Source organism: Symphalangus syndactylus, chromosome 5 (assembly GCF_028878055.3).
Source record: "Symphalangus syndactylus isolate Jambi chromosome 5, NHGRI_mSymSyn1-v2.1_pri, whole genome shotgun sequence".
NCBI lineage: Eukaryota > Metazoa > Chordata > Mammalia > Primates > Hylobatidae > Symphalangus > Symphalangus syndactylus.
The window spans coordinates 114,204,559-114,217,518 of NC_072427.2; the positions used below are offsets into that span (position 1 = coordinate 114,204,559).

General features: G+C 39.6%; 1 long non-coding RNA gene across 1 annotated transcript in view; it reads right to left on the bottom strand.

Annotated features, from left to right (window-relative positions):
• Window positions 1-2,867: 2,867 nt before the first annotated feature.
• Window positions 2,868-12,960, bottom strand: part of LOC129481805 (uncharacterized) — a 28,174-nt gene continuing 18,081 nt past the window's right edge. The window contains exon 3 of the long non-coding RNA XR_008657511.2: window positions 2,868-2,985. This is a non-coding gene — a long non-coding RNA (uncharacterized lncRNA). The remainder of the gene's footprint in view (window positions 2,986-12,960) is intronic.

A 12,960-nucleotide genomic window follows, 5' to 3' on the forward strand; every position in this document is an offset into this window, starting at 1 on the left:
GCCGCATGCCCATAATTCCAGCTACTTGGGAAGGCTGAGGCAGGAGGATTGCTTGAGCCCAGGAGGCTGAAGCTGCAGGGAGCCATGATTGCAACAGAGTGAGACCCTGTCTCAAATATATATATGTATATTATCTCCACTTCTTTGTATCTCCACTTTCTAAGGACCTAAGAAAAATAAAATCATAGCCTTTCCAATGCAATGTAATAGTTAGCTCAGACCCTCTCTTACTGCCATTAACCCGATATGAAAACTAGAGTGGGACATAGTTATAAATATGTTGCATATATCTTATACTACACTGTATTAGGCCATTATTGCATTGCATTTATGTAAATAAATTCTTGAGACTGGGTAATTTACAAAGAAAAGAGGTTTAATTGGCTCATGGTTCTGCAGGCTTTACAGGAATCTTGGGGCTAGCATCTGCTCGGCTTCTGGGGAGGCATCAGGAGGCTTACAATCATGCTGAAAGACAAAACGGGAGTAGGCACATCACGTGGCCAAAGTAGAAGCAAGAGATAGGAGGGGGTGCCACTTTGAAATGGCCAGATCTCCTGTGAACTCACACAGAAAGCTCACTTATCACCAAGAGGGTGGCCTAAGTCATTAATGAGGGATCCACCCCCATGATCCAAACACCTCTTACCAGGCCCCACCTCCAACACTGGGGATTGCATTTCAACAAGAGATTTGGGCAGGGACAAATATCCAAACTACATCATATACTAATTATATTTCACTAGTTTATGTATATTTCAGATGTGTTAGTCACGTTTCCCCAACTGGATCTTAAGCTCATTACAGAGAATAAGGAAAAAAAAAAAAATTAACTGATGTGTTGTAAGCAACGGAATATGTTAGAGACTTTATATACACTATCCTAAGCAATCATTTAGTATTGAAGATAAAAATCTTACACATCTTGTATGACCTCCAAAATTCAGGGTACAGTTGATGTTCAACAGATGCTTGCTCATTTGAAAAGGCAGTGTTTTAAGTCATTTTCTTCCATAGATGTTATTATTGCTAGTTAATTCTGTTAGCCATTAGTAAAGCTCTTTCCTTCTAAGATTAGCCAATTTTCACATTCATGAAAATTCTAGTCTCATTTTTATAAATGCCAACAATTCAGAGAAAGTATCTTGAAGTAATACAATAAATTTAATTAATATGTTTTGTAAAGTATTTCACTCTTCTATCTATTATTTCTGGGACTTCATGTGGAAGGATAAGTTTACAGTAAATTCTCAGTCCAATTATTAAGTTATGGACTCTGGACTAAAAATGCTAGGCTCAGATTCTCGCTCTACAAATTTGAGCATGTCATTTAAACTTTGGTGCTATCTCTGCTCACTGCAACCTTCGTCTCTCGGGTTCAAGCAATTCTCCTGCCTCAGGCTCCTGAGTAGCTGGGATTACAATTGCCCGCCACTACGCCTGGCTAATTTTTGTACTTTTAGTAGAGATGGGTTTTCGCCATGTTGGCCAGGCTGGTCTCAAACTCCTGAACTCAGGTGATCCAGCCGACTAGGCCTCCCAAAGTGCTGGGATTACAGGCATGAGCCATGGCACCTGGCCATTATTTAAACTTTCTAAAGCCCAGCTCCCTTATCTATAAAGTGGGGATGTATATACCCAGAGCTATGTGTGAGGATTAAATAAGATAATGTTTAAAAAATACCTGGCCCTTAATAAGCACTCAGTAAATATATTAGCTGTTATTTTATGATTACTTCATTTATAATTTGGTCTTCTTTGTATCTCCACTTTCTAAGGACTTAAGAAAAAGAAAATCATAGCCTTTCCAATGCAGTGCAATCTGATGGATAGCTCAGACCCTCTCTTTACTGCCATTAACCCGCTATAAAAACTAGAGTGGGACATAGTTTACCAGACCAAAGACCACACTTATGTATGCCAACTTTTTCCATGCTTCACCTTGTCCCCCTTCTCTAGGGTCACCCTTTCTCACACTTGGTTCTCCATGGTCCAATGGCTCATGTGTGAATGGTCCCACTCATCCTCTTCACTTTTATTCTAAAGAGGATCCTGCCAGTGTTACCCTAGTTTCTTCCCATCCCCTACCATCTGATGGGAATCCTCCTTTACCAGATAGGTTCTCCTGAACCTCTGTCGTGCAAGTTCAGTAGGAAAATGGTAGGAAGTGGGGAAAAACAGAGTTCAGACTGGGTCAGAGGAAGGAGCTCTAAGGGAGTTTTCGAAGTAAGAAGCATGGATGCAATTGCTTTGTGCAAAACAAGAGCAGAAAGGGAATTAAAAGGTAATGAATGCTATGGGTCTGAGTTCTCTTTGTGGTATTCTAAAAACAGAGAAAGAGTAAAGCATTCCTATTATTTTGAAATAGGTCTTTAGTTTCTGAGTTTTTCTTTAACTATGGTACATTCTGAGACTAGACACGTCGCTCATGGAGTTATAACTATCACCCAAGTAAAACACATGACTAAAACTTATTAAAAATACAAAAATTAACCAGGCGTGGTGGCAGGCACCTGTAGTCCCAGCTACTTGGGAGGCTGAGGTGGAAGAATCACTTGAGCCCGAGAGGCGGAGGTCTCGGTGAGCTGAGATCGCACCGCTGCACTCCAGCCTAGGAGAGAGAGTGAGACCCTGTCTCAAAAAAAAAGAAGGAAATTTGGAGATACAAACATTTGTAGTCATAAAATAGGTTGCTCAAATTGGCTAAATAACTTTAAGCTCTGGGCTCCATCAAGCCGTGATCAATAAGTCCATTCAACCAGCTGTAAATAGCTCCATTCAATAAGTCACATTACTTTTTAGTAGTTTTTATTTTTCTGAAAAAATCAAAAATACTTAAGATTTATTTCCTTACTTCGTATTGTAGCCCACGTATTTTTGCTTGTCTTCAAGATGATCTGTAAATCCACAGGCACTTTTGGGAAAGACGTATTTTTCCACAGCAATCATTATTAGCCTTTTGAGCCTTGAGAGAATGAACGATCCCTAAGAAACAAACAGAGGGTATAGATGCCTTATTATCTTAAGAGAATTCTAAACTGCTCTTCTTCCCTTTTTCCTTCCAGTGCTTTCTCCACCAGTCGTCAAGTTATCTTCCCAAATGCATATTTGATTGTTGTGCCTGTGTTTAAAACCTGTTTTCCAAGTCTTTGCTGTTGTGAATAATGCCTCAATAAAATTTAAAGGTTACAGCACACCAACATGGGACATGTATACATATGTAACAAAGCTGCACGTTGTGCACATGTACCCTAGAACTTAAAGTATAATAAAAAAATTAATTAAAAAAACCTCTGTTTTTCTCTTAATACCTGTAGAATAAAATCCCATTTCCAGAGATGGCCCTTCCCATCTGAGCCCTATCAAGGCTGCCCCAGAATATGTCATCTTGACATACTGAGTATTTTAACCCAAAATAATCTGAGAAAACTGCAGAAGCAGGAAGGTTTCTCTGTGATGTTTTTATGCCCTTCTCCCCTAAAACAAGCCACAAAACCTAGAAAGAATTTTCTGACCTTCCTCTAAAGCCATCATGAGACTGTCATGTGAGAGGTGCCCATCCTATTCCCTGAGGAAAGGAATGTTCTCATCTCTGAAGACACAGGGAGACAAAGAAGGATCTGAACAAACAGACTTTGCTAAGTTCTCCCCAGCATATTACCATCACATCATACCCTGATTTGTCCCATCATACTTCTCCACAACAATTCACTTCTAGGCTGGGCGCAGTGGCTCATGCTTGTAATCCCATCACTTTGGGAGGCCGAGGCAGGCGGATCACGAGGTCAGGAGATCGAGACCACGGTGAAACCCCGTTTCTACTAAAAATACAAAAAAATTAGCCGGGCGTGGTGGTGGGCACCTGTAGTCCCAGCTACTGGGAGAGGCTGAGGCAGGAGAATGGCGTGAACTCGGGAGGCGGAGCTTGCAGTGAGCCGAGATTGCGCCACTGCACTCCAGCCTGGGCGACAGAGCGAGACTCCGTCTCAAAAAAAAAAAAAAAAAAAAAAAAACAATTCACTTCTTCACCAAACCTTGCAAAATATACAACTCTAAATGTTTTTCTGGGTCTTCACTTCCTTATGAAGGCTCCTATTTCACAGAAACCTTATACTAAATAAATTTGAATATTTTTCTTCTGTTAATCTGTCTGTATTAGTTTGTTTTCACACTGCTATAAAGAGTATTATCAGAGACTGGGTAATTATAGAGGAAAGAGGTTTAATTGACTCAGACGTCCACAGACTTAACAGGAAGCATGGCTGGAGGCCTCAGGAAACCTACAGTCTTTTAGTAAGGTGAAGGGGAAGCAAGCATTTCTTACATGGCAGCAGGCCATGTAATGACAGGGGAAACTGTCATTTGCAAAACCATCAGATCTCATGATAACTCACTATTATGGGAACAGCATGGGGGAAACGGCCCTCATAATCCAGTCATTTCCCTCCCTCAACACATGGGGATTACAATTCCAGATGAGATTTGGGTGGGGACACAGAGCCAAACCATGTCACTGTCTTTTATCAGTTTATTTTCACACAATGCGAGAGTCTGCATGAGGGTTAAGGAAAATCTTCCTCCTCTGCAGCCCCAACCTGCTTTTTCAACCACTCCTTTCTAATACTGCCTGTAATGGGCTGTGCAAAGCTCTTCCTACTGCCTGAAGACACTTTATCCATTGCCTTCACAACCAAGTAGTTGCTTCTCCTCTGTGTTCTATGAATTTATGTTACTATAAAACCGATGCTCTTGTATATGCTGTTTGCTCTTTCTAGAACATTTTTCCCTTCAAAAACCTATACCACTAACTAAATGCTGCATAACCCAGTTCAAATGCTGCCTCTTAGTTGTGTGTTTGTTTGTTTGTTTGTTTTTCGACTTCTCCAGGCAGTATTAGTGAATTAGTGAATTAACAGAAAGCATGGCTAGAAGGCCTCAGGAAACTTACAATCATGGCAGAAGTTGAAGGGGAAGCAAGCACATCATACATAGCAGCAGGCAAAAGAGAAGAGGGCAGGGGAAACTGCCATTTACAAAACCATTAGATCTCATGATAACTCACTATCATGAGAACAGCATAGGGGAAACTTCCCCCATGATCCAATCATTTCCCTCCGTATAAAAATATATGTATATATGTCTATACTTTTTTATTACCACCTTTAACTGTGGCAAAAACTGAGGATAAAATCCGTATTAGCCTTATTTTACATATGATAAGCTGAGGGCCATAGAACTGAAAGGACTTGCTTAAAGGCAGAACTGGCAAATTTGACATCATTGCCCTCACAGCCAAGCAGCTGCTCCTCCTCTGTGCTCCTACAAATTTCTGATCTTCTCTCCATTGCAGTCTTTAGCAAGTAGTATTGAAAATATTTGTCTGTATCTACCTCCTCTGTAGTTCTAGCTGTAGGTCTAACTAAAACCTCCATAGCCACAGAACTAGATATGGGTCTTGTTATTCAAATATTTTCTGAACAAATGAAGCAATCAATCAGTGAAAAACTTACCACTTTAAGAAGAAAAGAGAACGTGAGCTAACATTTAATGAGCACTTACACTATTTTTTAACTTTTATTTGAGGATCACAGGTACACGTGCAGGTTTGTTATGTAGATGAATTGTGTGTCATGGGTGTTTGGGTGTAGAATATTTTGCCACCCAGGTAATCAGCATAGTACTCAATAGGGAGTTTTTCAATCTTCACCCTCTTCTCTCCTTCCACCATCAAGTAGACCCCTGGTGTCTGTTGCTCCCTTCTTTGTGGCCATATGTACTCAATGTCTAGGTGCCTATAAGTGAGAATATGTGGTATTTGGTTTTCTGTTCCTGTGTTAGTTCACTAAGGATAATGCCCTCTAGCTCCATATATGTTGCTGCAAAGAACATGTTCTCATTCTTTTTATGGCTGCATAGTATTCCATGGTGTATATGTACCACATTTTCTACATCCAGTCTACCATTGATGGGCATGTAGGTTGATTCCATGTCTTTGCTACTATAAGCAGTAATGAGCACTTACACATTTACCAGATACTGTGCTACATTCTACAAAGCTCATTCAGCATTATTGAACGAGATTTTTCAAAACTGCCTAAGATTACATAAAATATTGCATAAATTTATGAGGCTTTAACTAAATACAGTATATCTAAATATTCAGGAATTGGATACTTGCTGAAGACTTAATATGCAAATTGTTGAAGATGTATTTCTTATGTATCAATAAAGAAAAAAATCACTGGAGGCCAACCTAGAATCACAGTCAATTTGTTCTCTTTACACAGACGTAAACCCAGCAGTCTCTGAATTTCTGTATTCATGCACTTGGAGAGTAACAATCTCCCTGTTCTGCTGTGTGCTCTGTTTTATTTTAGGCTTTTTTGGTTTCAAGTAGCAGAGCAGCTCAACTCAGCTTAAGCAAAAGAAAGATTTCATTATAGGAATTCAGGTGAACCTCACAAATCCAATGCCTCTAAAGAAACTGGAATCAGTAATAAAAGCTGTCAGGAACCCAGAGCAGGCTCGCAGTCTCTCTCTCTCTCTCCCTCTGCTCCACCCCCGTGATTTCTTGTCTCTTTGTTTCTCTTCTCTTGTTTCTGTAATTCTTCATTGTCATTTCTCTGTCTCTTTCCAAATAATGGATGATGGGTGGCTTGTCCAGCACCCACAGACATTTTACATGTTGCTCATCTCCAGCCATTTTTAGAAACTAGATGACTCTGAGTATGGGTTCCTTGAGAGAGAATTTGACTGACTTAGAGTGGTCAAGTGTCCACCTTGGACCAATCAATAGTAGTCAAAGTAGCAAAGGTCTTACAACAAAATAAATAAATAAAGGAACAAATGGAGACATTCAGGGGTGAATTTCTCATAGAAAGGAGGTGAGTGTCAATTGAGCAGATACTTAAATAATTTTATATTCCATACATGTTCTTTTCCAAAATTGTTCTTATACAAAAAACATATTTAAAAAATTTATGTTACCATTTTATTAGGTATTTAAAATATGCAGTATTGAGCAGAGTCAATTTCCGAATGAGTTTGTAGTAGATTCAATCCTGAAAACTTAGACCACTGTTTTCCAGCCACTATAAAATCATTAGGGATGATTGAATCAACACCTTATTTGGTCATTATGTAATTTTCTCCACTTTCCCAGATAGATTGACATTTTCAGTTCAATGTAACTAGAACTAAAGAAAATCTGCTGAAGAAATGTCTTTTCTTAATATATTATAATCATGTTTGTGTCATAACAGAGTGGCTAAATGAAAGGGACATACTCAAATCCACTACAGGACCAAATTAGCAAATTGAATAGTTTTGGTGTGTTCACAGAATAACTGATTAAACCACGTAACCTCAAGAAAGGCAGCTCCAATACACAGAAATGTCACATAGGAAGAGCCTCTGATCTAAGGACATAGCTTCTGTCCTACCCCATGGATGAAGGGGCAGGACAGAAATCATTCACCCCAATTTTTTCTTAGTTTTTCCTAGTTCAAAATAATCCTCCAGCCTTTAACAGCAGAAATAATCATTACATTGATTCTTGTTATTGTTGGGGTTTTTTATTTTATTATTTTTGAATCTTATTTTTAATACAAATAAATTAGTAAAAATGAGATTATTCTCGGATTGTCTATCCAGTTTTCTTAAAAAAATAAAAAACCCCTCGAAAGTAGTTCACCAAAAACTTTGACTACTAGGCAATAAACTGAGTGCACACATCCATCTCTTCCTCCTGTCTTGCCATTGAAGTGACAGTAAGCATGTTTAAAAGGAAATAAATTACAACAGCATTACAATGCTGTTACAAAACGAGGTAATAGGCAGGGGAATAAGAAGAAAAAGTAAAAAGATGGGATGACATGAAGTGTATGTTCAGGGTGGAGGAAGCCATATACCTAACAGAATATTCATTGAAAGATGCGGCAATTCAGAGAGGACCCCTTCTGCTGGTGAAGATCTATAGAAACTCCAACCTAAGAACCAGCAGATTAGAGAACAGGAATGGGCTATAGAACTGTGTCAGTCAGGGTTTAATCACTAAAACAAAGGCTTAATAGATATTCCAAACTGAAATAAATCACTACAAAGGGTTTGTTAACCTAAAGATGTAAGCAATGGCTACTGCCAATAGTTGAAGATGGTGATTCAATGCAGAGGTTACCGATAGCAGAAAGGTTCTACCCCTCCTGGGACTAGAGGGACCAAAGGACAAGGTAGGGTTCCCAGGTCCTGAAGCTGCAGTGCAATCGTCTGATGGGTTCATCTTGCCTGCTGCCCAGAAAAGTTAATGTACTGAGAAAGCAGGTGTTTTCAGCAAAGAAAGAGTTAAATAATCCCAGCGCTGGCCAAGTAGAAGGACTGGAGTTAATTCTCAACTCCATCTCAATGAGAACTCAGAGGCTAGAGCAGGAGTGTTCAATCTTTTGGCTCCCTGAGCCACATTGGAAGAAGAAGAATTGTTTTGGGCCACACATAAAATACATTAACACTAACCATAGCTGGTGAGCTTTAAAAACGAGTTGTAAAAAGAATCTCAGAATGTTTTTAAGAAAGTTTATGAATTTGTGTTGGGCTGCATTCAAAGCCATCTGGGGCCATGCGTGGCCTGGTTGGACAAGCTTCAGCTAGAGTTTTACAGATAAAAAGAGAAGAAGAAGGCCTGCCTGTCTACCCCTCTCTTGCACACCATAAAGTATATCTGCTTTTCTTTATACTCACAATTTTCTAGCACAGAAAACCTATCCTTACTACTTACATTCATTAATTGAGTCTTTCATTCATAATATTAAGTAGACAACCAACCACACTCACTTGAGAAAAATCGGAGGGTCAGGGTCAGAAAAGAACCAAAATAAACAAACAGAACAAATGATCCCAGAGAAAATAAATAACTCACTAACCAGAATTATAATTAGTCTCTTCAGAAAGATTCAGGAGTATGTTGCCCACAAAACATACCCACACTCAAGAAGAGACTACTGGAAATAGGTCAATTCAAAAATGAGAGCTTTTGGAAATTAAATATGCAACTGACAAATTTCTTAAAATTAACTAAAGTACTTGATAAAAGTCAAGAAATTTTAATTTAGAACATACAGTCAAAGCCCCCAAGATTAAAATATATTACATACATATGTGTGAAAGAAGAATGAGCAAATGTGGAGACTCAAATCAGGAGGCCCAATATCCCTAACTAAGAGGAATTTCTGAAAAAGAGAAGAGAACAAAATAGAGGGAAGAAAAATAAAGCTAAAGAAAATGGAGGCCGCAGAGAAGAAAAAGGACCAAATTCTCCAGAGTCAAAGAAATGTCTAGGTGCTAACTGGAGTACAGGATGAAAGATCCATGTCTAGGCATTAAGAAGAACTAGACACATCCTGCCAGACACGGTGGCTCATGCCTATAATCCCAGCACTTTGGGAGGCTGAGGCTGGCAGATAGCTTGAGAAAAGGAGTTCGAGACCAGCCTGGGCAACATGGAGAAACCCATCTCTACAAAAGACACACAAAAAAGTAGCCAGGCGTGGTGGTGCACACCTGTAGTCCCAGCTGCTTGGGAGGCTGAGGTGGGAGGATCACTTGAGCTCAGGAGGTCAATGCTGCAGTGAGCTCAGATTGCACCATTGCACTCAAACCAGGGCGACAAAGTGAGACCCTGTCTCAAAAAAATTAAAAAATAATAAAAAAATTAAAAACAGAGCTAAAACTAGACACATCCTTTTGAGTTCTCAGCCTGAGGACAAAGAAAAATGTTGAGTGTAAAATAACGACATTTTCAAACACACAATGGGTTATCCACACTTACCTTTGCTAAGAAAAAAACAAAAAATAAATAAAATAAAATGAAAAAATAATAAAATAAAAAAAGGAATTGTGTTTATTATTCAAGAAAAAAAGAGAAGCCATGGGATCTAAGACACAGTACACCAACCCAGAAGTACAATGAAAAGAAATCCTCCCAGGCCAGGCACGGTGGCTCACGCCTGTAATCCCAGCACTTTGGGAGGCTGAGGTGGGCGGATTGCCTGAGGTCAGGAGTTCAAGACCAACCTGGTCAACATGGTGAAACCCTGTCTCTACTAAAAATACAAAAATTAGCCAGGTGTGTTGGTGGGCGCCTGTAATCCCTACTACTCGGGAGGCTGAGGCACGAGAATCGCTTGAACCAGGGAGGCAGAGGTTGCAGTGAACCGAGATTGTGCCACTCCACTCCAGCCTGGGCAAAAGAGCAAGACTCCATTTCAAAAAAAAAAAAAAAAAAGTCATCTTTCCAAAGTAGGACCTGGGGCATGTGAGAAGAAAAAAAAAAATGGTCAAAACTGGAACATGAGTATAGAGGACACTAACTACAATGTTTTCTAGAAGAAATGGATTAACTTTGACATACAGTAGAGTTAAAAGACAGGATTATTGTGGCACTGAATAAAAGGCTTAAGCTTCTTCTGTCAATAGGGAAATTAAAAAAGAAAACTGGAAACTCAAAGAAGAGCAAAATCCTGTATAAGGAAGCCAGGAACCAAATCTGAAGAAGACTGCAGTGTGGAGTGTTTTGAGCTACTTGTGGAATATAAAGAAAAAGCTCCACTTGACCTTCACTCTTAGAACATCGTTTGTCAAGTGGACCGAGGTTAGTGAAGTAGCATTACATCATTCTACTCAGCTCCAAGATGATTTTAAATTACTGTAACTGTAATATTGAAAACATTTATTGGTTCCGAATTTTAGAATGTAAATTATTAAATATTTAATTAGCCATGTTAGTCTGAAATTTAAGTAGTATAAACTTAATCAAGTTCAAATAATGCCATACCGAATAGCTCCATAAAGGTATGAAGCAAAAGGAGGAGAAAAATATGCAGGAGAACTAATTTTCTTATCCTAAAAATGGACATAAGGAGTTAATGTCAACTTTGATAAATAAAAAATAAGGTTTAATAATAATTGTATGATTAATGGCCAGGCTCAGTGGCTCACACCTGTAATCCCAGCACTTTGGGAGGCCAACGCGGGCAGATCACGAGGTCAGGAGATTGAGATCACCCTGGCCAATATGGTGAAACCCGTTCTCCACTAAAAATACAAAACTTAGCTGGGTGTGGTGGCGTGCACCTGTAGTCCCAGCTGCTTGGCAGGCTGAGGCAGGAGAATTGCTTGAAGCCGGGAGGCGGAGGTTGCAGTGAGCCGAGATCACACCATTGCACTCCAGCCTTGGCGACAGAGAGAGACTCCATCTCAAAATAATAATAATAATAATAATATGATTAATAAAAAATCCAGTGGGAAAAATAAAGTAGAAATAAGGAGAGAGCATAGGTCAGCAAATTCATCAATTTCTATTTGGAAAAATAAGGTATTTTACGTTGTAAATTCGGGGGTTTAAATTGTTAAGCAATTTTAAGTTGTTAAATGACAAATAGAGGTGTGGGCTGGCACAGTGTCTCATGCCTATAATCCCAGCACTTTGGGAGGCTGAGATGGAAGGATCGCTTGATCCCAAGAGTTTGAGACCAGCCTGGGCAACATAGTAGGACCCTGTCTCTACATAATATAAATTTAAAATATTAACTGGGCATGGTGGTACACATCTGTAGTCTCAGCTACTCAGGAGGCTGAGGTGTGAAGATCACATGAACCCAGCAGATTGAGGCTGCAGTGAGCCATGATTGTACCACTGCACTTCAGCCTGGATAACAGAGTGAGACCCTGTCTCAAAACACACACACACACACACACATATATAATAGACGTGTGAGTGTGTGGTTTAGCACAGGGCTTGCATGTACAGGCCAATTCTGCAAAAGAGATCCTTTTCATTTGTCTTTTATTTCTTATGCAATGGTTGTAAAAAAAAAAATTAAGAAACTTAACCAAAACATCTAGATTTCTAGTTTTCCTAAAGAAAAATAATTGAAAGAAAAATCTAGCAACACTGAGGTTGCCTTCATACATGGGAGCAACTGGCCAGAGCTGGCATACGGTTTCCTTTGGATGGAGACTATGCTATTCCATTGACCGTAAATCCTCAGTCTCATAGCTATGTATCTCCTACTCTGCTTTCTCTGCTTACATTACCTGCCCAGCCTCTATGAGATTGGAATTTATGACTTCATTGAGAGTTATGGAGTGAAATACGAGCTCTATACATGGTTCAAAGTTGGTACCTCTGGGGGAATGGGGGAATCAAGAGTGGGAAGAGGATAGCTTGAGTGATACTACCCTTCAGTATAGTTTATACCCTTCAGAACATCTTAAGCTAGCCCTCTTATTTTTACATTTATACATGCATAGCTGTGTATGTATGTCTATGTCTGTGTCTTGTGTAGCCCTAGCCTGGACACAAATAGATTCAGAAAAAAGCTCAAGGACAAATAGAGACCCTATGCTAGTCAGTCAAATATGGGCAGGAAGATGGCTTTCAGGATGATTCAGCACCAAGGGTCCACGGATGCTATAAAAATATAAATTGAGGCGGGGTGCAGTGGCTCACGCCTGTAATCCCAGCACTTTGGGAGGCTGAGGTGGGGGGGATCACTTGAGGTCAGGAATTTGAGACCAGCCTGGCCAACATGGTGAAACCCTGTCTCTACTAAGAATACTCAAAAAACAAAAATTAGCCAGCCGTAGTAGAGCATGTCTGTAGTCCCAGCTACTCAGGAGGCTGAGACACAAGAATTGTGTGAACCTGGGAGGCAGATGTTGCAGTGAGTGAGATCGTGCCACTGTACTCCAGCCTGGGTGACAAGAGCAAAACTCAAAAAAATTAAAAATAAATAAATAAATAATAATAATAAAATGAAAAATCAAAACAAGCTATCTGCCTGGTGGAAGTAACCTAAAGTTTCTCTGATCCCGTTTGTGGCAGATGTTAACTCTCAAAAATAACCATGTGATGCTCTACATTTCCCAGCCTTCCTTGCAGTATGGTGCAATGATGTCACTGATGTC